General features: G+C 45.9%; 1 protein-coding gene across 2 annotated transcripts in view; it reads right to left on the bottom strand.

Annotated features, from left to right (window-relative positions):
• LOC142829096 (uncharacterized) overlaps window positions 1-27,314 on the bottom strand; it is a 128,748-nt gene that overhangs the window by 33,025 nt on the left and 68,409 nt on the right. The window contains exon 3 of one of the 2 annotated variants that reach the window (XR_012903358.1): window positions 3,304-3,880. The exons of the other annotated variant lie outside the window; for it this stretch is intronic. The gene's annotated coding sequence lies outside the window, so the exon portion shown is untranslated. Of the gene's footprint in view, window positions 1-3,303; window positions 3,881-27,314 lie in introns of those variants that run through there. 2 annotated transcript variants of the gene reach the window in all.

Below are 27,314 nucleotides of genomic sequence, written 5' to 3'. Positions count from 1 at the left end.
ATTGCAGCAAGGGAGGTTTAGGTTGGACATTAGGAAAAAATTCCTGTCTCTCAGGTTGGTTAAACATGGGAATAGATTGCCTAGGGAGGTTGTGGAATCTCCATCACTAGAGATATTTAAGAGCAGGTTGGACAGACTCCTTTCAGAGATGAGCTAAACAGTGCTTGGTCCTGTCATGAGTGCAGGGGACTGGACTCAATGACCTCTCGGTGGTCCTTTACAGCTCTATGATTATCAGCCCTAGGACTAATCTGGAGGAAGGCAAAAAAAAAGCAAGGAACGTCACCTATAGGGTACATCTAGACTGCATTGGTCTTTCAGGATACCAGAAGTATCCCAAAATAGCAATGCCGCGTCTTTAAAAGCACCCACTATTTCCCAAAATAACAGGCGTGCTATTCCAGCATCCCATAACCCTTGTTCCATGAGGGTGAAGGGATTTATCGGACTAGTGCCTTATTTTGAAATCTGGCATTGTGTAGACAGCGCCAAATTTCAAAATAAGCTCTTTCAATTTAGACTCAGAATAAGTTATACAATATGTGTAGCACAAATTGGGTAGCTTATTTTGACAGAAGGGTGCTGTCTAGCTGCAACCTTACTCAGGATGTTTCCATAGGAGGCTTCAGTGTCTCAGGCCGTGACAATGATTTTTCCAACCACATGATTTGTACTCTCTCAGCCTCCATTAATTCCATCAGGGTGCATTTCAAAATAACTTGGTCCACGTCTACACAGCAGGAGGTATTTCAAAATAATGTTGAAATACTGTCAAGCTGGAGAACTTCTTACTCTGACTCCTGTAATCCTTATTGTACGAGGATTAAGAGAAGTTGGAGGAAGAGTGTTCTATTTCAAAATAAGTGCTGTGTAGACGCTCCCAATTTTGAAATAAGCTATGCAATTGACTTAGCTCAAGTTGCGTAGCTTACGTCGAATTAAGCCCTGCTGTATAGACACATCTTGACAGACTTGCAAGAGCAACACATGCCCTAATGCCCATTTGGCTCAAGCATTTGACGTTATACACATAACAAACAGAGATCACTTCATCTATCACCCAAATGGAGCTAACTCTAGTTTGGGAGACAGGGGTCACTATAATGCTTCCAGCAATGCTACACCATGGTTCAGGATGAAAAGAGATGATGATGACCGTTTGTAAATGGATCTGTGAAGGAAGTTCCATGAGGACACTCCAATGAAAAAAATTTAAGAAATGCTGATGGACTTACTTAAGCAAGCAGAATGTAGTTAGTCACATTGGTAGTTAATCAGAAAATGGCAGTTAACATCTATTACTTTTAATAATGCCATGGGTTCTGCAATAACCACAAGTGTTAATGTAACACTGACAGGCAAAACCAAACCTGGGACCTCTGGAGCTTAGTGCATGAGCCGCTACAGCTTGAGTGACAAGCCAGTTGGACACAGTCATTCTTCCTCTCTCTGTAAGTGAACTAAGTACCACCACATGGGACAGGCTACCTCACTCAGCAGGTATATATATGGGTCACACTAAGACCTTGGATCTAAATCTCTTCCAAAAAGGAACACTGTGTCCCATTACACCATCCTGGCACTGGCACACGGCTTCATATTGACTGAGAGTGAAAAGTGCAACTAACAATACTTTCTTACCTCAGCCCCCTAACTTTATTCTGCAGGACTGTCATTGACATGTAGATTAAGCCCAGCCCTGTTTACTTAGGAAGATCTGAAGCAATAACTGCCTGACACTGTGTCAACAGCAATTCTATTCAGTGAGCAACAAAAGGGATTCCCAGTCCTGCAGATTGTAATAGATATTTCACTTTGCATATTATAATTCCTAGAACTAATCTGGAGGGAGGCAGAAAAGCAAGGAACGTCACCTATAGGGTACATCTAGACTGCATTGGTCTTTCAGGATACCAGAAGTATCCCAAAATAGCAACACCGCATCTTTAAAAGCACCCACTATTTCCCAAAATAACAGGTGTGCTATTCCAGTATCCCATAACCCTTGTTCCACTAGGCTGTGTCTAGACTGGCAAGTTTTTCCGCAAAATCTTCTGATTTTGCGGAAAAGCTTGCCAGCTGTCTACACTGGCTGCTTGAATTTCCGGAAAAGCACTGACGATCTCATGTAAGATCGTCAGTGCTTTTCCGGAAATACTATGCTGCTCCCATTTGGGCAAAAGTCTTTTTCTGAAAGACTTTTGCCCAAAAGGGCCAGTGTAAACAGCACAGTAGTGTTTTCCGCAAAAAAGCCCCGATCGTGAAAATGGTGATCGGGGCTTTTTTGCGGAAAACCGCGTCTAGATTGGCCATGGACGCTTTTTCCACAAAAAGTGCGTTTGCGGAAAAGCATCCTGCCAATCTAGACGCGCTTTTCCAAAAATGCTTTTAATGGAAAACTTTTCCGTTAAAAGCATTTTCGGAAATTCATGCCAGTGTAGACGTAGACCTAGGGTTAAGGGATTTGTCGGAATAGTGCCTTATTTTGAAATCTGACACTGTGTGTTAGCTTCTGTGGACGGGGATGGATGGACATACACACAGTCTACATATATATCTTTACATCCATTATTATTTATTACTTCACTAAGGGTATGTCTACATTACAGTGCTATTTTGAATCAACTTATTTCAAATTAAATTACTTAATTTGAAATAAGCTAATTCAAAATAACACATCTAGACATAAAAACTAATTCAAAATAGCGTTTTTCTAAATCGAAATAGCATGTCCACATTGAGTGGACCCTGAATTGAAGGTAAGGCTGGCCGGAACCAGTGCTGGCAGGGCATCAGGGTCGGACTTAGTGTGGGGGGCTGCTGCCTCAGTCTATCGGAGGTCTGTGCTTAAAGGGACCTGCCTCCACATTCCGGACAGACAGGTCTCAAGTTTCTCTGCTTGTTGGTCTACCTCGCTGAGGGACAGCAAAGCATTTGTGTCTCGGAGTGCTCTGCTTGCCCTCACTCGGGACACCACAGCACTCTGCAACATGGAACCAGACCTGGCCCCGGGGACTGTGCTGCGTCTCGTGGACATGTTGCCAGCAGCCTGGCTGCACTGTCTGCAGGCTGCCATCTGGGAGGACCATCGAGGGGCTGTCAGGAATCAGGGGGCCCTGAGAGAGAGCTTCTACCCTGAGGAGTGCTAACAGTCTCCCCAGTCTGCCCCACTGGGGGCTTGAGCCCCATTCCTCCCGCTCGTCCTTCCACTTACCCTTCCCTAGGCCACCCTTCCTGATGTCAAATAAAATATACGTATTTTCAAAAATAGAAACTGTCTTTATTTAACACAACTGGGGGGGGAGAGGAGTGAACCTCTGGGGAGATGGGGGAAAGGAGGCAGGAGAGGGTAGGAGAGAGAGTGGGAGAGAGGAGGGGGAAAACTGGGAAGAGAAAGCAGGAAGGGGGAAGCAAGGGGAAGAAGGGGGAAGGGACGCTCAGGGCTCACGGTTGGGGGTCTTGCCGGGCCTCATGTCTCCCAGCACGGTGGGTGTGGGGGGCCTCGGCATCCACAGGGGGATGGGGAGGAGATTGAGATGGGGGTGTGTGGAGACTGAAGAGGAGGGTGTGGAGGTTGAGGAAGGAGAGGGAGAAAGCGTGGGAGGAGGAGCCAGAGCTGGGCGAGCAGCAGGTGCAGGACCGTCACAGGGCTGCACCATGGCCTGCAGATGGTGACAGATGGCACGACCCTGGGCAAGCAGCTCCCACTGGAACTCCCGGTCATCCTGCGCCTGCTGCTCCATGATCTGGGTTTGGGCTCGTAGGGCCTGCAGGTGCTGCTCTCTGTACCCTTGCCGCATGGTGATGGTCCTGCTGAGGCCACAGGTGTGGGAGCATGTCCCGGGCAGGGTGATGCACCCTACATGAGCAGCTGGTGCGGCTGTAGAGAAAGAAGAGAAGTGGTCAGTTCTCCCTGGGGACACAGTGGATGATACCCAGCCACCCCCCGCAAGGTGAGGATGACCGTGCCCTGCACTATCAGAGCTGATGTGTTTGCACAGAGGCCACGGTCGGCCTGTCCAGCTCTGCCTGGGAGCGGGAGCTGCCCTGAGACTGCACCTGTGCCCCTGTGTTGTGTATAGTATGGATGGGGCAGGAGGTGGGGGAGATGTCCTGTGCCCCTGTGTAGATGGGGCATGTGAAGAGCGGGCATCCTGCTGTGTCCTGCCCCCAGGTTGGGAGCATGTCGGGTCTCTTCACACACACGTGTGGCTATCGGGCCATGGCCTCTGTGTGGCACACAGCTGGAGCCACCTACCCAAGGGTGGAATGGCATGCTCCCACATGTGCACAGGTGGCTGCATGATCCGTGGGAAGCATGGCCCACGTGCGCGGTCCCTGATCTCCCTCCCCGCCAGGGGACAGTGCTGGCACTTACCTGGTATGGCCTCCCCAGATGACCCTGCTGACTCCAGTGCCAGGACAGCTGGTGGTGGCCCCTCGGCTGTAGCTGGGTCAGGACCCTCAGCTCCCGGCTCGCTGCCCCCCCCCGGGTTGGCATGGACCACCCCACCACCCAGGATTCAGTCAAGGGCAGGGAAGTAGGGGCAGGTGGCAGCCCCTGCTGCGGTGCCGCCCCTGGTGGCCTTGGCGTACACCTGCCGCAACTCTAATTTTGAAGTGCACCTGCTCCTGGGTGCGCCTGTGTCCCTTGCGGGCCATGGTGGCCGCTATGTGGCCATAGACGGCTAAGTTCCTCCACCTAGTGCAGAGACATGGACATTGGGGGCCTCCCCCAAAACCTCAGTGAGGTCCATGATCTCCGCACTAGTCCAAGTGGGCACGCGCCATCTACGGCCCCTGGGTGCTGGGGGACTGGTGAGGGATGGCTGGCTGCCACTGGATGGCATTGTGTGGCCACTGGGTGAGGGTCTGCGGCTGCTGGCAGGCCTAGATCTGGCACATACCCAGTGACCAGACTCTACCCCTTTAAGGGCCCTGGGGCTGGGGGAGAGGAGAAGAGTTTTCCTGGTTGTGCCCAGAGTGGCAATCAGACTCACTCTTTCCTTTGGGAGCCTCCTCCAGCTGCAGGAAGCTCCAAGGTTGGTGCTTCCAGAGCCCTGATTGGATGGCAGCACAGACGTGAATGTGGCAATGCCACAATCTTCCTACAACAGCTTTGCAACCGCCCTACACCCCTCTATTGGGCGAAGGCTTCCATGGTTACAACACCCTGAAATTTCAGATGTAAACATCTGAAAACATGACACTGACAAATTCTCAAATCCTGTCTATGTCTGTGAAATTGACCTGAATGGACTGTGAATTTGTTAGGAGTCGGACCCCCTACTAATATCTCCAAAGTTCAGCTGAAGCCTTCCTGTCTGGGTGAAAACTGTTCTTTTTTTTTGCTTGGCCAAACACTTTGAACCAAAGTATCAATGAGTATTCATAATCCTTCTGTAATGTTTATCCTGCTACTTTACAATGATATTAGCACCAGCATGTTACAGGCATTGATAAAAGACCTTACATGATACATCAAAAGGGTATTCAATCTGTTGATTCAACTGCTTGTTATTTGAGGTTTAGACTCCGCTGTGGTCTCTTCCCTGGATGTACCCATGCCATCTCTTCCCTTTCCCCACTCCCCACTTGTTAACTCGACAGCTTTATTTATCTAACATGTCAATGCATTCTCATTGTCTTTCAAGATCCTTTGGAAGCAACTGCATAGTGGAGAAACCTTTGTTTAGGATGGGGTAATTCCTTTTGGCTGACAAACACATGAAAAGTTCAACTTATGTCCGTAACTTTCCATTAGTTGCTTGCACCTACATTACATGATATTAATAGCTAGTGAGTGGTGAATAGTCTTCCAGGGTACGTCAAGATTACATCCCTCTTTTGACAGAGGGATGTAAATTAGGCACTTCGAATGAATTGTAGATTAGGCACGTTGCAAATGAAGCTGGGATTTGAATTTTCTGTGCTTTATTTTTGCATAATCACATAATGGCGCTCTTTTGAAAAAGCTATGTCGAAGTGCCTAACTTACATCCCTCTGTCGAAAGAGGGAATGCAGTCTAGACACAGCCCCAATGACAAATCACATGACACCTTTTAGATGTAGATTATAACAGCAGTACACTTGCCAGGTCAGCTGAAACCCACAGCCAGGTATGAGACTGTCCCTCACTCTCTGTTCTTGTGCTGTTCTGAATGAGACAAAGAGATAGGCCCATAAATAGCTTGATGGAGCCAGCCCCTTCTCTACTTACTGTCTGCAAAGCACCACTTACCCTACTGCCACATCATAAATCCCAAACCCCATTGGTTAGATTTTAGATCTGGGTTTGGGCAAGCCATTGCACTGGCTATTTGTTTTCATTTAAGGACCTGCACCACATGTATGTATCACTTTCGGTCTGGTGGATAGAAAAGATGATCCTAGCTAATATTAGCCCTATTAGTCCTCTGCTTCAGTGCAAAAGTTGATCACAAGCTTGGGTCAATAAAAAAACCCTCTTCTTGTCTTGTGGAACTGTACAGTGAGGTGCATTATGGAGGTTTTATGTCTTCTAATTGGCCACCGTCAAGGACAAGGCACCAGACCAGATGGCATGGATTTTTATTTCCCTATGTAAACAGATTTATTTCTTTATTTCACTCATTCATGTGAGTGAGCTCAGTCATATGAGCAAAGGATGCTCTCAGACTGTGACACTGTTTGTTTTTGCATGCCTTGTCTTCTTAGCAAACAGCAGCAGACTATACACATAAAGGATCCTGATCAGGGAGTAATGGTGATTACATTAATTTTGTGCTTGCAACTCAAGAGATGAAGTGATTAGTAAACCAATAACTGTTAATGGAAAATACTGAGCAAAGATCTTGACAGTGATCAGATTCCATTAAGAAACAAAAAGGTTGCAATGATTCCATCCCTACACAGTCAAGATAAATTCAAGATAAGCCTCGGAATAAAGGTACCACAAGAAAAATAGGGGCACATTTAGATTTGGACAGGACTTGGAATGCACACAGAATACTGAGCTAGCAGAGGCATTGGATGAAGTGAAGAGATTATATACTGCAGTGGAGAGAAAAACCCACATAACAGCTAGCACATAAAAATTACATAGTGTGCTCACACAGAACTGCCGTCTCACACTGTGCTTTTGGCAGCAGGCATAAACTCAGTGGCCCCGGGAGGGGGTCAGTACTTAGACACGAAACCAGAGGAAGTGGTGTTAGTGACTCAGTAGGGGCTTTCCCCTTAGAGCACATACTAAACTAATGCCACAGTGTGGTGGTAGGAGTCTGTCTTGCTGCAACTGCTTCCCACTTATGCCTATGTGATTCCCTGGACTTTGAGGGTATGTCTACACTACCCTCCTAGTTCGAACTAGTAGGGTAATGTATGCATACCGCACTTGCAAATGAAGCCCGGGATTTGAATTTCCCGGGCTTCATTTGCATAAGCGGGGCCATTTTTAAAACCCCGCTGGTTCGAACCCCGTGCAGCGCGGCTACACGGGGCTCGAACTAGGTAGTTCGGACTAGGTACCTTGTGGTGTACTGGTAGTTCGGAGTAGGAAGCCTAGTCCGAACTACCTAGTTCGAGGCCCGTGTAGCCGCGCTGCACGGGGTTCGAACCAGCGGGGTTTTAAAAATGGCGGCTCCCCACTTATGCAAATGAAGCCCGGGAAATTCAAATCCCGGGCTTCATTTGCAAGTGCGGTATGCCTACATTACCCTCCTAGTTCGAACTAGGAGGGTAGTGTAGACATACCCAAAGTTACCAACACTTCCACTGCTTACTGGGCTCTTCTAAGACATTTGGGGGTAAATTAGAACTCGGCTATCCCCTGAAGCATCTTTCCTAGCATCATTTATAGCCAAAGTAAAGATAAGAGTGGCTCTCAGTTTGCTGTCTCTTTTCACTCTGAACTGGAATATTTTACTGATATTCCCTACATCCTATCAGTCTCTAAGGCAATCTTTAATCCATTTCAGAGGTTCTCCTCTCATGTCACACTCACTGACTTTGTTGATCAATCTTTCTTTTCATTCCCCTTTCTTTGTTGTGCCCTGAAAAGCGAAATAACTATATTCCAAAGCTTCCCCATTGTCTCCCGATTCAGTAAGAGGTTTAAAGGACTTGAAGCAGAGGTGTCATATCTGGTCTTCCTGGTAGGAATCTCGGCTTCCTGCTTTTTGTACCTCATGTATCTGAGAGTTTTGCCTGTTGCAAACAAGGGACTGGAAATCAGACCAGTGTCTGGTTCTGACACCGACTAGCTATGTGAACTTTGGGAAGTCAGGCGACCCCATTGCCTCAGTTTACTATTTCACGCAATGGAGAAAATGGTCACGGTTTTTAAAATGGCAGTGATTGACTGTTATTTTAAAGGGACTTGAGCTTATTTGGAAAATTAGATTCCTTTTATAGGTTTAAATCACACACCCCAAAAATGAGGCACTCAAAATCATAAGTAGTTTTTCAAAATCTTGGCCAATGATTCTAGACTTGCCTACGTCAGTAGCAATGTTGCCTAGTGTCATTATAATTAATATTGTATAGAATTTTGAGAAACTTGTGTTGTATATTGGGTTGTAGATATAGATCTTGTTGTTATGGTAACTGAGTAGGTCACTGGGGTCAGCCCAGCTAGTCTGGGCTTGTTCTGGTGAGTTCTGTGCATGCAATAAAATGGACACTTGCACCTACTCCAGCTCTCTGCCTTTCCACTGATTTCTTCCTATGCTGCGAAACTCCCCACGACATAACAAGTGGCGACAAGGATGGGATGCCTGTGCTGCCTCCAGCAACAAAAGAAGTAAAAGTCAATGTAAGAAAACAAACTCTTTCTGGCTGTTCTGGAAGGTAGGGGTAAGGACTGACTGCTACCCTGTGCAAACTGAAACTAAGATCAAGGAGCCCAGAGACTGGAAAAGAAAAAAAAAATGGGGGTAGTGCAGCAGCCATGGCTAAACTTACAGGGCCACTGGGACCTTTTGAGGAGACTGTAGAGCAATGGCAGGTATATACTGAGCGTTTTGAACTTTTTGTTATTGCAAATGACATTAAAGAAGAGAAGAAGGTGCCAATATTTTTAAGTGTTGTAGGGGCTAAGACCTATTCTCTGCTACGCAGTTTGCTGCTACCTGTTAAGCAAGAGACCAAATCTTACACAGTGACATTGTGGAAATCCCGGGATCACATTATGCTCCAAAACCACTGGTAATTGCAGAAAGGTACAGGTTCCATAGCAGAGACCAAAAAGAAAGCGAAACCATTGTACAATTTGTAGCCAATTTGAAAAGCTTGCTGAACACTGTGAATTTAAGGAGATGTTAAATGATGCCATACGTGACAGGTTAGTGTGTGGCCTGCACAGTGAAGCTATATGGAGGCGTTTGTTAACAGAAGCTCAGCTCACCCTACAGAAGGCCATTGATATTGCGGTCTCCCTGGAACTGGCCACACAGGAGGCACAATACCTTAGTGTACCCCCTGGGGTGCATAAAATGTCCCAAGAACCTACTCACAAAACAGTAGGGAGCCAGGAATGTTACCGCTGTGGTAAGACAGGTCACCATGCAGCAGAATGCTGGTGTAAGAACCTAGTGTGTCGACAATGTGGAAAAAAAGGACACATTGAGCATGCCTGTAAACAAAAGAAAAAGAGGCCTGTGGCTTGGTGGAACAAAAAGGAAAATCTGCATACCATCGAGCAGATGCCTGATGATCAAAGTGACACCTTGTCTGAAGAAGAAGCACCATGCTATGTTTTGTCTTTGAAAGGGGGCTTCCATGAATACTGGGTAACCCCACTGTTGGATGGCAAACCGGTACGCATGGAAGTGGACACTGGTGCAGCAGTTTCATTGGTCTCAGACTCAGTGTATAAGGAAAAGTTGAAGCGTCTTCCACTTAAGGCAACAAAGATCATTCTGAAGACATATACAGGAGAAGCAGTATCCCTATTGGGCACTACTGATGTTAAGGTGGAACTAAATGGACGGACTGCAGAATTACCACTGTTTGTGGTGAAAGGCCATTACCCAGCCTTAATGGGGAGATCATGGCTTAGGAAGATCCCACTGGACTGGGCAGAAGTGCACCGGATGACTAAAGAAGAAACAGGTCTGACTGATATATTAAAGAGACATGCTGCTGTTTTTGGAGAGGATCTGGGAAGTATGAAGGGAATCAGCGTGAAACTGAACATTAAACCTGGTAGCCAACCAAAATATCTGAAGGCCAGAACTGTGCCATATGCTATCAGACCAAAAGTTGAAGCAGACCTGGAGCACCTAGTCAAAAATGGAGTCCTAATACCAGTTACCCATAGTCCATGGGCAACTCCAATAGTTCCAATATTGAAGAAAGATGGTTCTATTCAGATTTGTGGGGATTTTAAGGTCACTGTTAACCCTGTTTTATGTGCAGAGCAATACCCACTTCCTCGCATTGATGACATCTTTGCGGGCCTGGCTGGGGGACAAAGGTTCAGCAAGATTTATCTGAGTCAAGCATATTTACAGATGCAAGTTGAGGAGGAATCCCAAAAGCTGTTGACTATTGTGACTCATAAAGGGCTTTACCATTACTGTTGCTTACCCTTCGGAATAACTTCTGCCCCAGCCTTGTTCTAGAGAGCTATGGACCAGATCTTGTGTGGCTTGCCAGGAGTTCAGTGCTAGCTTGACGACATCCTGGTCGCGGGTGGGAATGAGGAGGATCACCTTAAGAACTTAGAGGCTACCCTACAAAGCCTGGAAGAGTATGGCCTACGAGTCCGTAAAGATAGGTGTGCATTCTTTCAGCCCTCTGTTGAATATTTGGGACACATCATTGATGCTACTGGTCTTCATAAGTCTTCTTCAAAAGTTAAGGCTATTGTGGAAGCTCCACCCCCTCAAAATGTTAGTCAATTTCGCTCATTTCTAGGACTATTGAACTATTATGGAAGGTTTATTTCGCAGCTAGCCACACTATTAAAACCACTTCACGAGCTCCTTGGCCAGAACAAGGTCTGGAAGTGGACTGACACCTGTGATGTTGCATTTAACAAGGCTAAATGTGCATTGCTAAATGCAGAGGTCCTGACGCATTTTGATCCATCCTTACCTTTACAGTTGGCTTGTGATGCCTCCCCATATGGAGTGGGAGCGGTCTTGTCACATGTTATGCCCTCAGGAGAGGAGAAACCAATTGCTTTTGCTTCACGCACCTTAAGCACAGCTGAAACTAACTATGCGCAAATTGAACGTGAAGCATTGGGAATCAATTTTGGAATTCGGAAATTTCACCAGTACCTGTTCGGACGGAAGTTTACACTTCTCACTGACCATCGACCTCTGACGGCAATTTTTGGTCCACACTCAGATATTCCACTAATGGCTGCTAGTCGTATGCAACGATGGGCATTGTGGCTTTCAGGACACACATATGAGATCAGATATCAGAAAGCCACATGGCAATGCAGATGGTCTCTCTAGGCTGCCTTTGCCAGTCAAACATCAAGATAGTGGCCAGAAGGAAATCTTTTACTTTGAGCAGGTAGAGAACAGGCCCATCACTGCTGCACAAGTTAAGAGAGCAACTCGTGTTGACCCAGTACTCTCCCAAGTAATGGAACTAGTGATGCGTGGAACATCTCTACGGAACTCTCAGGTCTCATCTGACCTTGTCCCTTACATGTCCAGGAGAACGGAGTTATCAACCCATTCGGGGTGCTTGTTGTGGGGAATGCGTGTCATTATTCCAAAAATACTGAGACAACAGATGTTAGAGCAACTGCATTCAGGTCACTGTGGAATGGTGCACATGAAAGAAATTGCACGAAGCTATTTTTGGTGGCCTGGTTTGGACAGTGACATTGAAAAGAAGGCAAGAGCTTGTATTTCTTGCCATGGTGTGAGGAATGCACCTCAATTGGCACCTCTGCACCCATGGGACTGGCCTGAAAAACCATGGCAACATATTCATGTTGATTTTGCTGGCCCATTTGAAGGTAGCATGTTTTTGGTGGTGGTAGATGCTCATTCCAAATGGCCAGAAGTCTGTATAATGCATTCCACTACTGCTGAGAGTACTATCCAAAAATTACGGGGAATCTTCTGTCATTTGGGTATTCCTGAACAACTTGTGAGTGACAATGGTCCACAGTTTGTGTCTCAGGAGTTTAGAAATTTTATGAAAGCAAACGGGATCCATCACATCACTTCAGCACCGTATCACCCGGCCACAAATGGATTGGCTGAAAGGTTTGTCCAGACAATGAAACAAGCTTTGAAATCGGTTAGAGAACATTCACTCATACAAAAGAGTCTGGACACCTTCTTACTATCCTACAGAAACACTCCTCACGCTACAACCAAAGTGTTCCTGTCTTTTCTAATGATGGGACGTCAGCTATGCACGTGCTTTGATTTGCTGAAACCTTCAGAACCACGACAAATTGTGCAACGTCAGCAGGAAGGTCAAGTCATCAGGCGTGCATCCAGAGCAAAAGACCGAACCTTTAGTCCTGGACAGAAAGTTTTGGCTCGGAACTATGTTCCTGGAGCTAAATGGGTCCCTGCCACTATTATTGCTCAAACAGGACCTGTTTCCTATACTGTCCGGACTGCGAAAGATCTCATCTGGCGGCGGCATGTAGATCAGCTATTGACAGGTTATTTCTGCCCCCAAGGCACATCTCCAGTTGAGTTGCCCGTCCTTCCCACTGCTGGTGAGCTACCGTGTCAAGAATCACCTGCTCCTGACTCTCCTCCTCCATCACCACCAGTGGCAAACAATAACCTCCTCCCTGAGCAGGCTGATCCAACAGCCTCACCTGTTCACACATCAAGTTCCCAGCCCAATGTCAGGCCTGCACCCATAACATCTTCGGGTGCGAGAACGCCGGATGTCCGCCGTAATCCACCGAGAGAAAGGAGGCCTCCTCAACGGCTGGACCTTTAGTTGAGATTAACTCACAGATGGGGCAAAACAATCCCCAGGGTTAGCTGGGAACTTGAGGCGTTCTACCCTCATTTCATAGTTAGTTTTTGTTTTCTTAAAGGGACGTTATTATTAAGGGGGGAGGAATATGTTGTATATTGGGTTGTAGATATAGATCTTGTTGTTATGGTAACTGAGTAGGTCACTGGGGTCAGCCCAGCTAGTCTGGGCTTGTTCTGGTGAGTTCTGTGCATGCAATAAAATGGACACTTGCACCTACTCCAGCTCTCTGCCTTTCCACTGATTTCTTCCTATGCTGTGAAACTCCCCACGACATAACAACTTGGATAAAAGATGTTAGAGACAGGCAAAACAGTATAGGTCCCATACCATTTCCAAATTTCCATGAAAACATTTCATTAAACTATTTTGGTAGAAATTCATCAGCATTTTTCAGTCAACTCTAGTACAAAGTGTCGTAGCTGCTATTTACATAATAATTGCTATTACACTGTATTCTGCAATTTCATTTGACACAGTTCAAAATCAAATTTGCTTTGATCTCAATCTGTAAGGGTTTTCACTCCACAAATTTCTGCTTGTGGGTTTCAGGTTCCAACCCTTAAACCTCAACAGCAAACCTCAGTTGGAAATACCAAGTTCTGAAGCTCTCACAGTGCTTCACCAACCTTTACAAGCTCTCCACATGCCTATTACAATCATTCCACAGATAGGGGAACGGAGTCAGAGAGAATGACACATCCAAAATCATGCAGCAGGTCAGCGGCAGGGCCAGAAAAAATCCGAGAGGATGGAAATTTTCCAGAAAAATATTTTTTCAGACAAAAAAAATTTGTGCTTAGTAGAATTTTCATGGGAGGTAGACGGGTGAAGAAACACATTTTCTAATTCTACCCAAGAATCCTAGCTCCCAGCCTTTTCCTTTAGTAACTGGAAATCTCCCTCTCACTTGTACATAAGAATTTAGTCCATGCTTGCATAGGAATGGTAGTTTTTATTAGCGATCCTGAAATAATTAATGTCTTTCATTTGTGAACCAGCAGAAATCTCTGCCACGTTATTTAACTGACTAACCCAATGTTCTGCCATAATCAAGCCTTGTAGTTTTTCCTTTCCTTTTCCCTGCCCACTATGAAAATTTATCTAGTTGCTGAAAGAATATGAGCTTCAGCACCAAATATAAATGCTGAGATAAAAAATTCCTGCAGGCTTTCAATAACATCAACATAGTCTGTCACTAACATCCTGCTCATGTCCCTTAGCATCCATCTTTGACTTGTCTCTGGCTGTTTGCTAAAGTTTCTTGTGCATCTACACTACAGCATGTTCTAGCCAATCATTGTTATGCTTTTGGTTTAATTCAAAACTCTGCACAGATTTTATAAACTTTTTGCGCCTCATCCTATCTTGCTACTTCAGATTGACATATCATGGGCACTCCTAATGCTATGTGTTTGGAAATTATCTTGTGCCTGAATTCTTTCCCCTGGAGCACATGCTCAGTTATTCACTTAAAATCTGTGCTTGGATCACTTGGTTTTGTGTGTGAAAGTTTCATTCCCCATGCCCAGGCACGTGTGTACATACAGACTGGGTCCCAGCTCCACTGACAATAAACCCCACAAAAATTATGTGCAGGTGAGTGTATGTAAGCAACTGCCTGGGTGAAGGCTGCCTTTGGAAGTCAGACTTACAGAGGTTAACTGATCTGCCCAAAGCCACACGATGAAGGGTAAAACTAAAAGTAAAATTCCAGAGTCCCTCCATGGCCCAGTCCACCTGCTTCTCAACTCTTCCCTCCCTCCCCTCTGGAAGGCATTAGTTCAAGAGGGGCTTGAGGGCTCATGATCCTTTTGCTGGGGACATAATTTGGCAGTATTATTTTTAGAGCTCATGTTGCAGTGACAGCTTGAGGGACACTCAGAAAAATTAGAGTATGTGTCAAGAGGGGAGATGTGCTCTTTAGGAAAGGAAGTCCCTGCTGTTTTGCCTCCCGTTCTCATTTCTACTGACCTCCAAAGCTTCGGTATTTTCACCATTCCCCTTCCCTCCTGGCACTCCATCATTGTGACTCCCCCACCTATGAGGGCAGGGAACACCATTTTTCAATGCCACTCACTAAATCAACACAGGGACCATTCAAAGAAACAAGCAGCAGTGTGTGCTCAGGAAATAAAATCAGAATAGATTTCTGAGCATACCAGAGACAGATAGGGGACAAAGCGCCAGGAGGAAGGGCTGGGAGATTGCAAAGCAGCTGATGGTGAGGTTCTATCTGAGCTATTCAGTGATGATTCAGAGCCAGGGACTCTGACAGAGATCTGCTTCCTGCCCTGTCTGAGTGCCAGCTGATCAAGAATGCCTAACAGGAGCCTTTGCATGAGAACTGGTTCCAAATGCCAGAGCCTCACAGAGGTACCATTCCCCACATCTCCCTTCCCCAGCTGAACATAAACATAACAATTAACAAGCAACATTATCATAATACAGAATTCCAATTTCTTACAATCAACCTAACTAAACTAACTAGCAATGTTTTAATTATTCTCTGAGGTGCCCTTTGGGTCTCCCACAAGACATCAGCCCCACTGACATCCAGCAGTAGGTCCATAATTTCTGGGTTGTGTCATGGCCTGGGGCTCAGCCTCTTTAACCTGCTATGCATGTCTGAGGCCTGCCCAGCAAACTTGTTAATTCAGTGCCATCTCCCTCCCTTCTAGAATCTGGAGAAGCTGTTGCCTGTTTCTCCGCACGGCATAGGTGTGGGAAGCAGGGTTGCAGGGGGAGCTGCAACCCTCCCCCCCAGTTTTGCACCCAGCATCCTGGCCACTTTCCTATGCGCCTGCCTCCCAGAGTCCCAGCCGCCAGCACTGTGGCCCTGCCTTTCAGGATCCCAGCCACCAGCCCCAAATGCAGGATCCCTGCTTCCAGTCCCTTGCCCACGCTCTGCACCCACCACCTTACCCATGTCCACGTCTCCCTCCCAGAACCAGGGCCCTGATCCCAGCTCCAGCTGTTGGGGCTGTGGGGAGTGCGGACAGCAGTAACAGCACCCCCACTGCAAAAATTATTCCAGCACTGCAGCCGTACTTTGTATGTCCAGTTGAGCTGACAATTTCATATGAGTGCCTGTATGTCACTCCACTGCTGTTTGAAAACAATGTTTCCTGTAATCATTATTAGGTGGTGGCAGCTACTAATGCCAAATCATACTGATTTGGAGTACTGGGACTACAAATCATACTGATTGGTTTCGGTGGTTTCTCCATTTTGCTCATTTTATACATCTACAAGTCCCAGGATGCTCCTGTCAGTTGCTAATATTGCAGTTATTTTTTTAACAAAATGCTGGCAAGTGTAACACATACTGCATTGGTTCTATTATGTAATATAAAAGTGCTAAATATGGATCAGAGTCTGTTTCCACAGCATTGTTCCATTTGGTATTTTGGCATTGCTTTCCACCAGCCCAATAGATTGGGGATTAATGAGGATACATGTCTAAACCCATACGTTTGTGCAACCACTGAACCGCACGTCTGCTAAACTAAAACCCATTGTCAGACATTCCTATGTCAGGTACACCAGGGCAAGCAAAAATAGATTTGATATGCACAACCGAGCCATCCTATCTGGGGCATCCCCCTAGCCCTATTTTGGGGGGCTTCATGGTGGCAACCTCAACCATGCTATGGACAGGTCCCAGGGTGGCCCAGGGGATTACCTGGGGAAAGAGACCTGGCATGGGGAAGCAGCTGGAATAGCCTGGAAGTCTGCTCCTCTCTACTCTGCTGCCCTTTCTTGCTGCACGTGGATTCACTGTGGCAGCAGGAAATAGAGCACCCTGGCCCTAAGGTAGCAGTAACGGCAGTGGCAGCAATCTGAGCTTTAAGCCCCTTTAAGCTTTAAGGCCTTAGGGCAGTTGTCCTTTCTCCCACCCCTCCAACCCCCTGTCAATGGGCCTGGGGTATTGTCTTAGATTTGTGCTTTCAGTGATCACTGAACACCACTTGTTATACTAGGAGTAAAACTATTTCATTCAGTATCCAAGTTCTAATTGATCAGTGTTGCCGAATATGAATCTTCGCACACAATTAGAATCAGCTCCAACAGGCTCATTCCAAAGCATTTAAAAAGTTCAGTTGCTCACATTGTCCACAGTATTTGGGAAACCCCATATTGCATCACATCATCCACCAATCTTTGCTTCAGTCTTCATGGCTGAGGAAATTGGAGAGATTCCCAAACCTGAGCTATTCTTTTTAGGTGACAAATCTGAGGAATTATCCCAGCTTGAAGTGTCATTAGAGGAGGTTTTGGAACAAATTGATAAACTTAACAGCAACAAGTCACCAGGACTACATGGCATTCACCCAAGAGTTCTGAAAGAACTCAAATGGGAAATTGCAGAACTATTAACTGCGGTTTGTAACGTATCCTTTAAATCAGCTTCTGTACCTAATGACTGGAAGATAGCTAATGTGACACCAATATTTAAAAAGGGCTCTAGAGTTGAGCCTGGCAATTACAGACCAGTAAGTTTAAAGTCAGTTCTGGGCAAATTAGTTGAAACTATAGTAAAGAATTAAATTGTCAGACACATGGATGAATATAATTTGTTGGGAGAAAGTCCTTATGCCTCAAAAAAGGAGGTATACAGATCTTGCACAAAAGGGAGTTTTTGCGCAAAACAGATCCATATACACTGCTAGTTTTTGCACAAAAACCTCTTGCGCAAAAAGCCTTGGGCAGAGAATATTCTAATGACAGCACAACAAATGCTAATGAGCACTTCATTAGCATACTCTCTGCCACCAAAAGCTGGCAGTGTAGACAACGCTTCAGAGTACAGTCAACCTGTGGGACTCCTTGCCAGAGGATGTAGTAAAGACTTGGACTTTAACAGGGTTTAAAAAAGAGCTAGATAAATTCATGGAGGTTAGATCCATCAATGGCTATTAGCTAGGATGGGTAGGAATGGTGTCCGTAGCCTCTGTTTGTCTGGAAATGGGTAACAGGAGAGGGATCACGTGAGGATCACCTGTTGTGTTCCCTCTCTCTGGGGCATGTGGTATTGGCCACTGTCAGCAGACAGAATACTGGGCTAGATGGACCTTTCGTCTGACCCAGTATGGCCGTTATGTTCTTATCCCTGACATTTACATCACAGTGTCAATGTAATGCAAAGGTAAAGGCACCCCAGCCTACAGCAGAGTTTTGGAATGAGTGCTGCTTATTTTATCCAAGCTGGTTCCCTTCCCCATGGAGTGGATAAATCAATGGCCAAAGGATTGCTTAAAAGCAGATTGGCTTTATGACTAAGAATGGGGGAACCCAGCCCTCCAGCATCCTCTGTATGATGTAGTGCTCTGGTAATGTGCTAAGAGACATCATGATGGATATAGAGAGAATGGAAATAAGAAAATAGACTGGGAGTTTTAGGCAGCTAAAACTGCAGTGTTTAAATCCCTGCTAAAGCTCTGCTTCTCTTTTTTAAATGAAATCTGTATTCATTGCAGTGTCTCTCACTCACTCTCTCTCCCTTTCAAATAACCAACCGCTCACTTTAATTATCCACAATAAATGGGTGTCTGGGTCAACTCTTGAGAATCTTAGTGATAATAAGACAATAATGTAACCAGGACAGGCTATGACATACACATATGTTCTCAGGCATAGACATCATTTTAAAATCTAACACATCTCCCCATCTGCAGTTTAAGTCCTTATACCCTGTTTTCTCACTGGCTAGGAAGAATTGCCTACCTTACACTTAGACTCAGCTTTTTACAAACTGTGACTCAATGCTGATATCTTGCCCACATCCATCAGACTCCGTTCCCCATCTCCAGCCTTAAAGAGAAATGCTGGTGTGAGCAAGCAAGTGTGCATGTGTGTATACATGTGCATATAGGCACACGTGTACCCATACACATGTTTATGAGTATATGCATTTGTGTGTAAGAGATCAAATATATATCTTCTACACATCCAGTGGGGCCAATGAACAACCGAGATACTAAAGGAGCACTCAGGGACAATAAGGCCATCTGTTTTCACGTCTAAGGATATGAGGAAGATTGCCAGCCTGAGTCATTCCTTTTTAGGTGACAAATATGAGGAACTGTCCCAGACAGTGTTAGAGGAGGTTTTGGAACAAATTGATAAATTAAATAGTAATAAGTCACCAAGGTGAGATGGCATTCACCCAAGAGCTCTGAAAAAACGTAAATGTGAAATTACAGAACTACTAACTGTATTCTGTAGTCTATCATTTAAATCAGCTTTTGTACCAGATGAGTGGAGGATAGCTAATGTCGCACCAATTTTTAAAAAGGGCTCCAGATGAGATCCTAGCAATTGCAGTCTGGTACACCTAACTTCAGTATTGGGCAAACTGATTGAAACTACAGTAAAGAACAAAATGGTCATACTCACAGATAGACGTAATTTGTTGCGGAAGAATCAACATGGTTTTTGCACAGAGACATCATGCCTCACCAATCTAATAGAATTCTTTGAGGGGGTCAACAAGTATGTGGACAAGAGGGATCCAGTGAATTTAGTGTACTTAGATATTCAGAAAGCCTTTGACAAGATACCTCACAAAAGGATCTTAAGCAAGTAAGATGTCATGGGACAAGAGGGAAGATATTCTTCTAGGAGTGCTTGTTCACGTCAATTCCAATTCAGGTGAACATTAGGGATGTGAAGGACTAGTCAACTATCTGATCAGCTAATGCTCATCAGATAGTCGACAAGCTTGTTGACTAGTTGCTCTCCCACCCCCCTTTGCTGCCTCTAACAGAAAGAGGCAGCAAGTGGGGAGGGAAGAGGGGTACTTCAAAGTGGCAGCACCATGTGGAGCGTGGGGCCAGATCCTGGACTCCAAGCGGCACTGCTGTGTGTAGCCCAGGGTCAGGTGGGATGTCCCCAGGCTGCACACGGCATTTCAAAGCAGCAGCACCAGATGGAGCATGGGATCAGCTGGGGACTCCCCCGCTGACCTCAGACTCTGTGCGGCACTGTCCCTTTGAAATGCTGCATGCAGCCTGGGGACTCAGCTGGCCCCAGGCTGCATGCGGCATTTGAAAGCAGCAGCACTGCATGGAGCCTGGGGTCAGCAGAGGAGTCCCCAGCTGATCCCTGGCTCCATGTGGCACGGCCACTTTGAAATGCTGCAAGGAGCCTGATGCTGGGCTCCCCACAGCATTTCAAAGCAGCAGCACCACGTGGAGCCTAGGATCAGTGGTGAAGTCCCCAACTGACCCCAGGCTCCATGTGGCGCTTTCACCCTTAAAGTGTAGCCACAGCCCTACTGCTGTTTCTACACTTCAAAGGCAGAGACGCCCTATCGACTAGTCAGTCAATGCGAAATATATCGACTATTCGTTTAGTCAATTACTCAATATTTAACATCCTTAGTGTATGTGTGCCACATGCACAATAGTCAGAAACTTTCCCCCTAACAGCTCCCATAGGGTTGGCTGTGGAGATCAGTGGAGTGGTGCCACTATATCAGCGCATATATGCCACAGCTACCCTGCCCCTCCCTCACATCATTCTTACCATGTGTGGCAACGTTGGAACTACAGCTAGCTCTTACCTTGGCAAGTGTCTAGTCCCTAGCGATAGCTCTTCTTCCTTAACCTTCTGTGTGAATAAAGTCTTAAAAACCAATGGAAAGAGGGCAAGTGCCCAAGATCTCCAGCCCCCAGGGGCACAGAAGCATGCCTAATGCCCCTAGCTTTAAATCGTGCACAGTTTGCAGGCACCATATGCCCAACAGTGATTCACATAATACATGTCTCTGCTGTCTGGGTGAAGAACACCACACCAAAAGTTGCAAAATCTGTAGAAGCTTTAAGCCTCACACCAGACAGGACAGGGAGTACAGGCTCCAAGAGCTACTGATGAAAGTGTTGCTAAAACCCCCTCAAGCTGAAAAATTGGCCCCAGGAGCCAGCTCGGTGTGGAGTGCTCCGGTCTCCATAAGAGATGCCGTGAAGAAGCCAGATACAGCAAAAGACTCCTGGTGCCAGGGTTCCCCAGCTCTGAAGACTGTGGTGCCAAGACACAGATCTACCTCACCGGCACCACAAGGCAGGAGAGAACACATCAGCAGATCCCCTCATAGACCCTGTCAGAGACATGACCATGCGTGGAGGAAATCCCCAGCATGACAGGTCCAAGATGTGCCATCAACTCTGGCCCAGAGACCGGTGCAATTGAGTCTGGCACATGGCCAGTCACCAAGAGAGAAACCCAGTGCAAGTCTTGAACTCCCCTTTGACACTGGACACCTTCGAAGCAGGCAGGCATCTGATTCAAGTTTCAGAAGCCGAGGCATCCATGGTGTGGGATAAACCACCAGCACCGCTGAGACCAAACTTGTGAAGAGGAAAGCCGGCAATACAGGACAGGTGGAGGGTCTTTGGAGGGTCCACCTTCACCAGCACAGTGCCGTCTACCACCAACACTGCCACAGAACTCAACACTCAACACAAGGCTGGCACTGAGAGATTGACGTTTGGCACTGAGATTGGCCTCCAAGTCAAGGCCACAGTCCAGAAGTCCTAGATGTCACTCCCCTTCCAGGCCATCTCAGCATCATTCAAGATCCCCAAGAGGATCCTGATACCAACACCAGCACCAACATCGTCAGCACCACTGTGATCATCCCAATCAGAGTCCAAGACAGACACTATGTCACTGAGATCTCAGAGCAGCCACTCTGGGACTATGTCTAGATTGGCCAGTTTTTCCGGAAAATCAGCCACTTTTCTGAAAAAACTTGCCAGCTATCTACACTGGCTGCTTGAATTTCCGCAAAAGCATTGATTTCCTACTGTAAGAAATCAGTGCTTCTTGCAGAAATACTATGTTGCTCCCGTTCAGGCAAAAGTCCTTTTGCGCAAAACTTTTGCGCAAAAGGGCCAGTGTAGACAGCTGAGATTTGTTTTCCGCAAAAAAGCCTCGATCGCGAAAATGGCGATCGGGGCTTTTTTGTGGAAAAGTGCGTGTAGATTGGCACGGACACTTTTCCACAAAAAGTGCTTTTGCGGAAAAGCGTCCGTGCCAATCTAGACGCTCTTTTCCGAAAATGCTTTTAATGGAAAACTTTTGCCAGTCTAGACATAGCCTGGGTGTAGCAGAAGGGATCCACCAGCAACAGCAACTGCCACCACCATCTCAGTGGCCCTTCTGGGCCCACCACCAGTCACAGGGCACACTTAGATCAATGGTGTCAACAAGCGACAGGTCTCATTCCCCTCAGGACAGGTGCTACTCAAGGGCACTGTCAGCAATGGAGTCTCACCCACTGAGAAGAATCAGTCCACCCCTCAAGTCTCAGGAACAACCACCCAGGCAGAGACATCAGGTGAAATCCGAAGATAGAGCTCAAGTGTCAACTAAAGACACCATGCAGGTTCACGCTTATTCATCTTCCTCTCCAGATGAAATAGTGGCAAATACCTCCATCTCTAGGGCCCCGTCTGTGGACCATAGGACGTACCAGGAGCTGCTGTGCAGGGTAGCGCAGAACATGAATCTCCCATTAGAGGAGATACAGGAACCTAAAGACCAATGGTGGACATGCTCTCACAAGGGCCCTCCAGGGTTGCTCTGCCAATCAAAGATGATACAGTCTAACTATGTGAACCTGTGGCAGACCCCATCCTCCATTCCCCCAACACACAAGGGTGTTGAGAGGTGATACTTTGTTCTGCCCAAAAGATATGAGTTTCTGTACTCCCACCATCACTCCTTGTCGACTGTGGTCTTAGCAGTCAACGACGGGGAAAGACAAGGCCAGCAGTCCCCGGCCCCTATAGTGAAAGAGGCCAAAAACACTGACCTGTTGGGCAGGAAGGTCCACTCTGCAGAGCGTCTATTCTACAGCTAAGGTCTACTCTACAGCTAAGGATCACAAATCAGCAGGCAATCTTTAGCAGGTATGCCTATACATCATGGGAAGTTCACTAAATTCAAGGAGCTGCTGTCCCATGATGCCTGACAGGAATTCAGAGCCCTGTTGGAGGAGGACCACACTATAGCCAGAACATCCCTGCAGGCAGCCCTAGATTCCCCAGACTTGGCAATATGAACACTTTCAACTGGTATGGCTGTGCACAGGTCTGCGTGGCTTTGGGCTTTGGGACTTCCCCCGGACGTCCAATCTACATTGCAGGATCTCCTCTTTGAGGGCAACAGCCTACTTTCAGAGCAGACTGACATTAAGCTTCACTCCCTCAAAGACTCCCGAACAACCATTCCATCCCTAGGAATGCATACCCCAGTTTCCCAAAGGCACCCTTTCCACCCTCCACCTCCACAGCAAAGGTTTGCTTCTAGACAGCTCCATGAGCAGCAGCATAAATGCAATAGGAACAACAACGGGGGGGGGGGGGGGGGGGGGAGAGATCCTGTCTCAGCAAAATAACCAGGGGGACCCAGTGCCAGTCTTGAACTCCCCTTTGACACAGGACACCTTTGAAGTGACTGGGGACCTGATTCAAATTTCAGAAGCTGAGGCATCCAGGGTGTGGGATAAACCACCAGCACACTCCAAGCCTCCCCCAAACCTTAAGCAGGCCTTTTGAGGGTGTGCCCAAGGGCAGACCACCAGACCTACTGGGTCCCTCCCCTCCATTTTTGGCCAGATTATACCATTTCTACCACACGTTGGCCAATATTACATCAGACTGTTGAGTTCTCCTCATGGTTGGAGTGGGGTACTCCCTGCAGTTTGAATCCCAGCCGCCTCACCATCTCCCTTCCCTGTCCTTCTTCAGGGACCCCTCTCATGAGCATCTCCTAAAACAAGATGTCCAATTGCTCCTCCAGGCAGGTGCAATTCAAGAGGTCTCTCAGGAGTTGAGGGGCAAGGGATTCTATTCCCACTACTTCCTTATACCAAAAGTAAAAGGTGGTCTCAGATCTGTCCTTGACAGGCAGAGGATGCTGCATATGCTAGATGTAAAGAGGGCATTAGCTTTCTACATAGATCATTCTAGGTCATTCAGGAAGTCCACACAGCTATCCGTGGTGGTGGAAGAACATATGAAAGGAGACCCAATATCCACACAGTGTATATCCGCCTGGATAGTATAGTGCATATGCACTTGTTACAACCTAGCTGGGGTTCCTCCCCTACCAGTCACAGGCCACTCGAGTAGGGCTCAAGATTCGTCAGCGGCCTTTGTGGCGCAGGTCCCCATGCAGGAAATCTGAAGGGTGGCTACATGGTCTTCAATTTATATGTTTACAGCCCATTACGCAATTGATCATTCCTCCAGAGAGGACACAGCAGTTGGTAGGGCAATTCTGCAGCCAGTGATTCTGAACTCTGACCCCACCTCCAGGGAGTAGAAGCTTGGGAGTCACCTGAACTGGAATCAACATGAAGAAGCACTCGAAGAAGAAAAGTCAGTTACCTGTTCTCATAACTGGTGTTCTTCGAGATGTATTGTTCACGTCTGTTCCAATATCCGTCCTCCTTCCCCACTATTGGAGTAGCCAGCAAGAAGGAACCGAGGGAGGGGAGGGATATGTGCTGATATAGCAGCACCACTCTAGGGGGTCTCCACACTGACCCTATTGGAGCTGCTAGGGGAAAAGTTTTCGACAATCATGCATGCAGCGCACGTACACCTGAATTGGAATGGACATGAACAACGCATCTTGGAGAACAATAGTTATGAGAACAGGTAACTGTCTTTTATCATAGGGAGTAGCTAGACTACGTCGAACGGTCGAAAGAGGACATGCAAATTCCATGGGAATTTGCATATCTTCTTCCAATCACACTTTTAAAAGCAGAGCTTTTGAAAGTGAAAGTAATTAAGACGTGACTTTTTCGGTGAACCACCCCGTTTGGCAAAAAGCTACTTTTCCTCAAAAAAGGAGGTATATGCGGCTTTTCGACAAAGGTGGGGTGGGGAGGGTCGCCGAAAAAGCCGCATCTTCATTACCTTCACTTTCAAAAGCTCTGCTATTGGAAGAAGATATGCAAATTCCCGCAGAATTTGCATATCTTCTTTTGACCGTTCCCTGTAGTCTAGATGAACCTCTAGATTGGTAACTGGATAAAAGATAGGAAACAAAGGGTGGGAATAAATGGTTAGTTTTCAGATAGGAGAGAGGTAAATAGTGGTACCCTCCTGGGATCTGTATTGGGAAAAGTCATATTCAACATATTTATAAATAATCTGGAAAAAAAGGTAAACACTGACATAGCACAATTTGCAGATGATATAAAACTACTCAAAATAGCTACGTTCCAAGCAGACTGTGAAGACCTACAAAACTGGGTGACTAGTCAACAAACTGGTAGAGGAAATGTAATGTTGATAAATGCAAAGTAACAGACTTTGGAAAATCTAATCTCAATTATACAAATAAAACGATGGGGTCTAAATTAGCTGTTATCACTCAAGAAATGGATGTTGGAGTCACTGTGGATAATTCTCTGAACACATCCACCCAATGTGTGGTGACAGTCAAAAAAAGAGAACAGCATCTTGGGAATCATTAAGAATGGGGTAAATAATACAACATAAAATATCATATTTCCTTTTATGTAAATGGCTGGTACACCCAAATCTTGATTACTGCATGCAGATGTTGTCACCCGGTCTCAAAAAAGATATATTGGCATTGGAAAAGGTTCAAAAAAGGACAACAAAAATGATTATGTGTATGGAAAGCTTCTGTATGAGGAGGAACTTTTCAGCTTGGAAGAGAGACAACTAAGGGGAGATATGATTAAGGTCTATAAAATCATGACTGGAGTGAAGAAGGTAGATAAGGAAGTGATATTTACTTTTCATAACACAAGAACTAGGGATCACCAAATGAAATTAATATGTAGCAGATTTAAAACAGTCAAAAGGACATATTTCTTCATACCACACAATCAACTTGTAGAACATTTTGACAGATAATGTTGTGAAGGCCAAGACTATAATAAGGTGCAAAAAAGATAAGGATAAAAGGGGTATAAACAAGGGTGATGTCAGGGTAGGAAACTACTACAGACTACCCAAACAGAGAGAAGAATTGTCAGTTTTAATTAACAAAATCAAATTGCATAACTTATTTTGTCTTTAACCCTGCTGTGTAGACAGGGAGCTGATTCAGGAGATATTTGAGCCATTATCTATTATCTTTGAAAAATCATGGAAGTTGGGAGAGATTCCAGAAGACTGGAAAAGGGCAAATATAGTGCCCATCTATAAAAAAAGGAAATAAGGACAACCCAGAAAACTACAAACCAGTCATCTTAACTTCTGTGCTAGGAAAGATAATGGAGCAAATAATTAAGGAATTGATTTGAAAACATCTAGAAGATGATAAGGTGATAAGTGGACCACACATTAAATATGAATCAACAATGTGACATAGCTGCAAAACTATCAAATGCCATTCTGGAATGTATTAACAGGAGTGTTGTAAGCAAGACATGAGAAGTAATTCTTCTTCTTTACTTTGCACTGTTTAGGCCTCAACTGGAGCATTGTGTTCAGTTTAGAGAGAGGGCTTGCTAACAGCTTTCAAGAAAAAAGTTGAATAAAATGTTGTGACGAGGAGGAGGGAGAAAAAATTATTCTCCTTAATCTCTGAGGGCAGGACAAAAAGCAATGGGCTTAAAGTGCAGCAAGGAAAGTTTAGATTGGATATTGGGGAAAACTTCCTAACTGGCTGGTTAGTTACGCACTGAAATAAATAGCTTAGGGAGATTGAGGAATTTCCACCACATGGAGATTTTTAAAAGCAGGTTAGGCAAACATTTGTCAGGCATGACGGATGATGCTTAGTCCTGCCATGTGTGCAGGGAGTTGGACTTGATGACCTCTCAAGGTTCCTTCCAGTTCTCTGATTCTATATGTTCATCGATGGCTATTAGCCAGTATGGGCAGGGTTGGTGTCCTAATCCTCGTTTGCCAGAAGCTGAGAATGAACAACAGGGAATGGATCAATTGATGATTATCTGTTCTATTCATTCTCTCTGGGGCACTGGCCACTTGCCACTGTTGGCAGACAGGATACTGAGCTAGATGGACCTTTGGTCTTACCCAATTTGGCCATTCTTATGGCTACATAAGGAAGGAGGCCCTTAGAACCTGACCCTCTGCCCTGCCCATTATCACATGGAAGCTTGGCTACAGCTGCACAAGTATCCACTAGGAAGGGGAGGATATCTATACCTTATCACAAAAAATGTGTAGCCCTGTGGTACCTTAGGGCATGGGCATGTCTACAGTAGGAAATTATTTTTAAATAACTACATTTGAAATAATAATTCCCAAAATAACTATTTTGAAATAAGCTTACTCCCCGAGGAAAGCAGGAATACAGATTTCAAAATAACCAGCCCATTATTTTTAAATAC

The sequence above is a fragment of the Pelodiscus sinensis genome, chromosome 4, assembly GCF_049634645.1.
Source record: "Pelodiscus sinensis isolate JC-2024 chromosome 4, ASM4963464v1, whole genome shotgun sequence".
Taxonomy (NCBI): domain Eukaryota; kingdom Metazoa; phylum Chordata; order Testudines; family Trionychidae; genus Pelodiscus; species Pelodiscus sinensis.
This window is presented reverse-complemented; position numbering and strand designations above follow the sequence as displayed.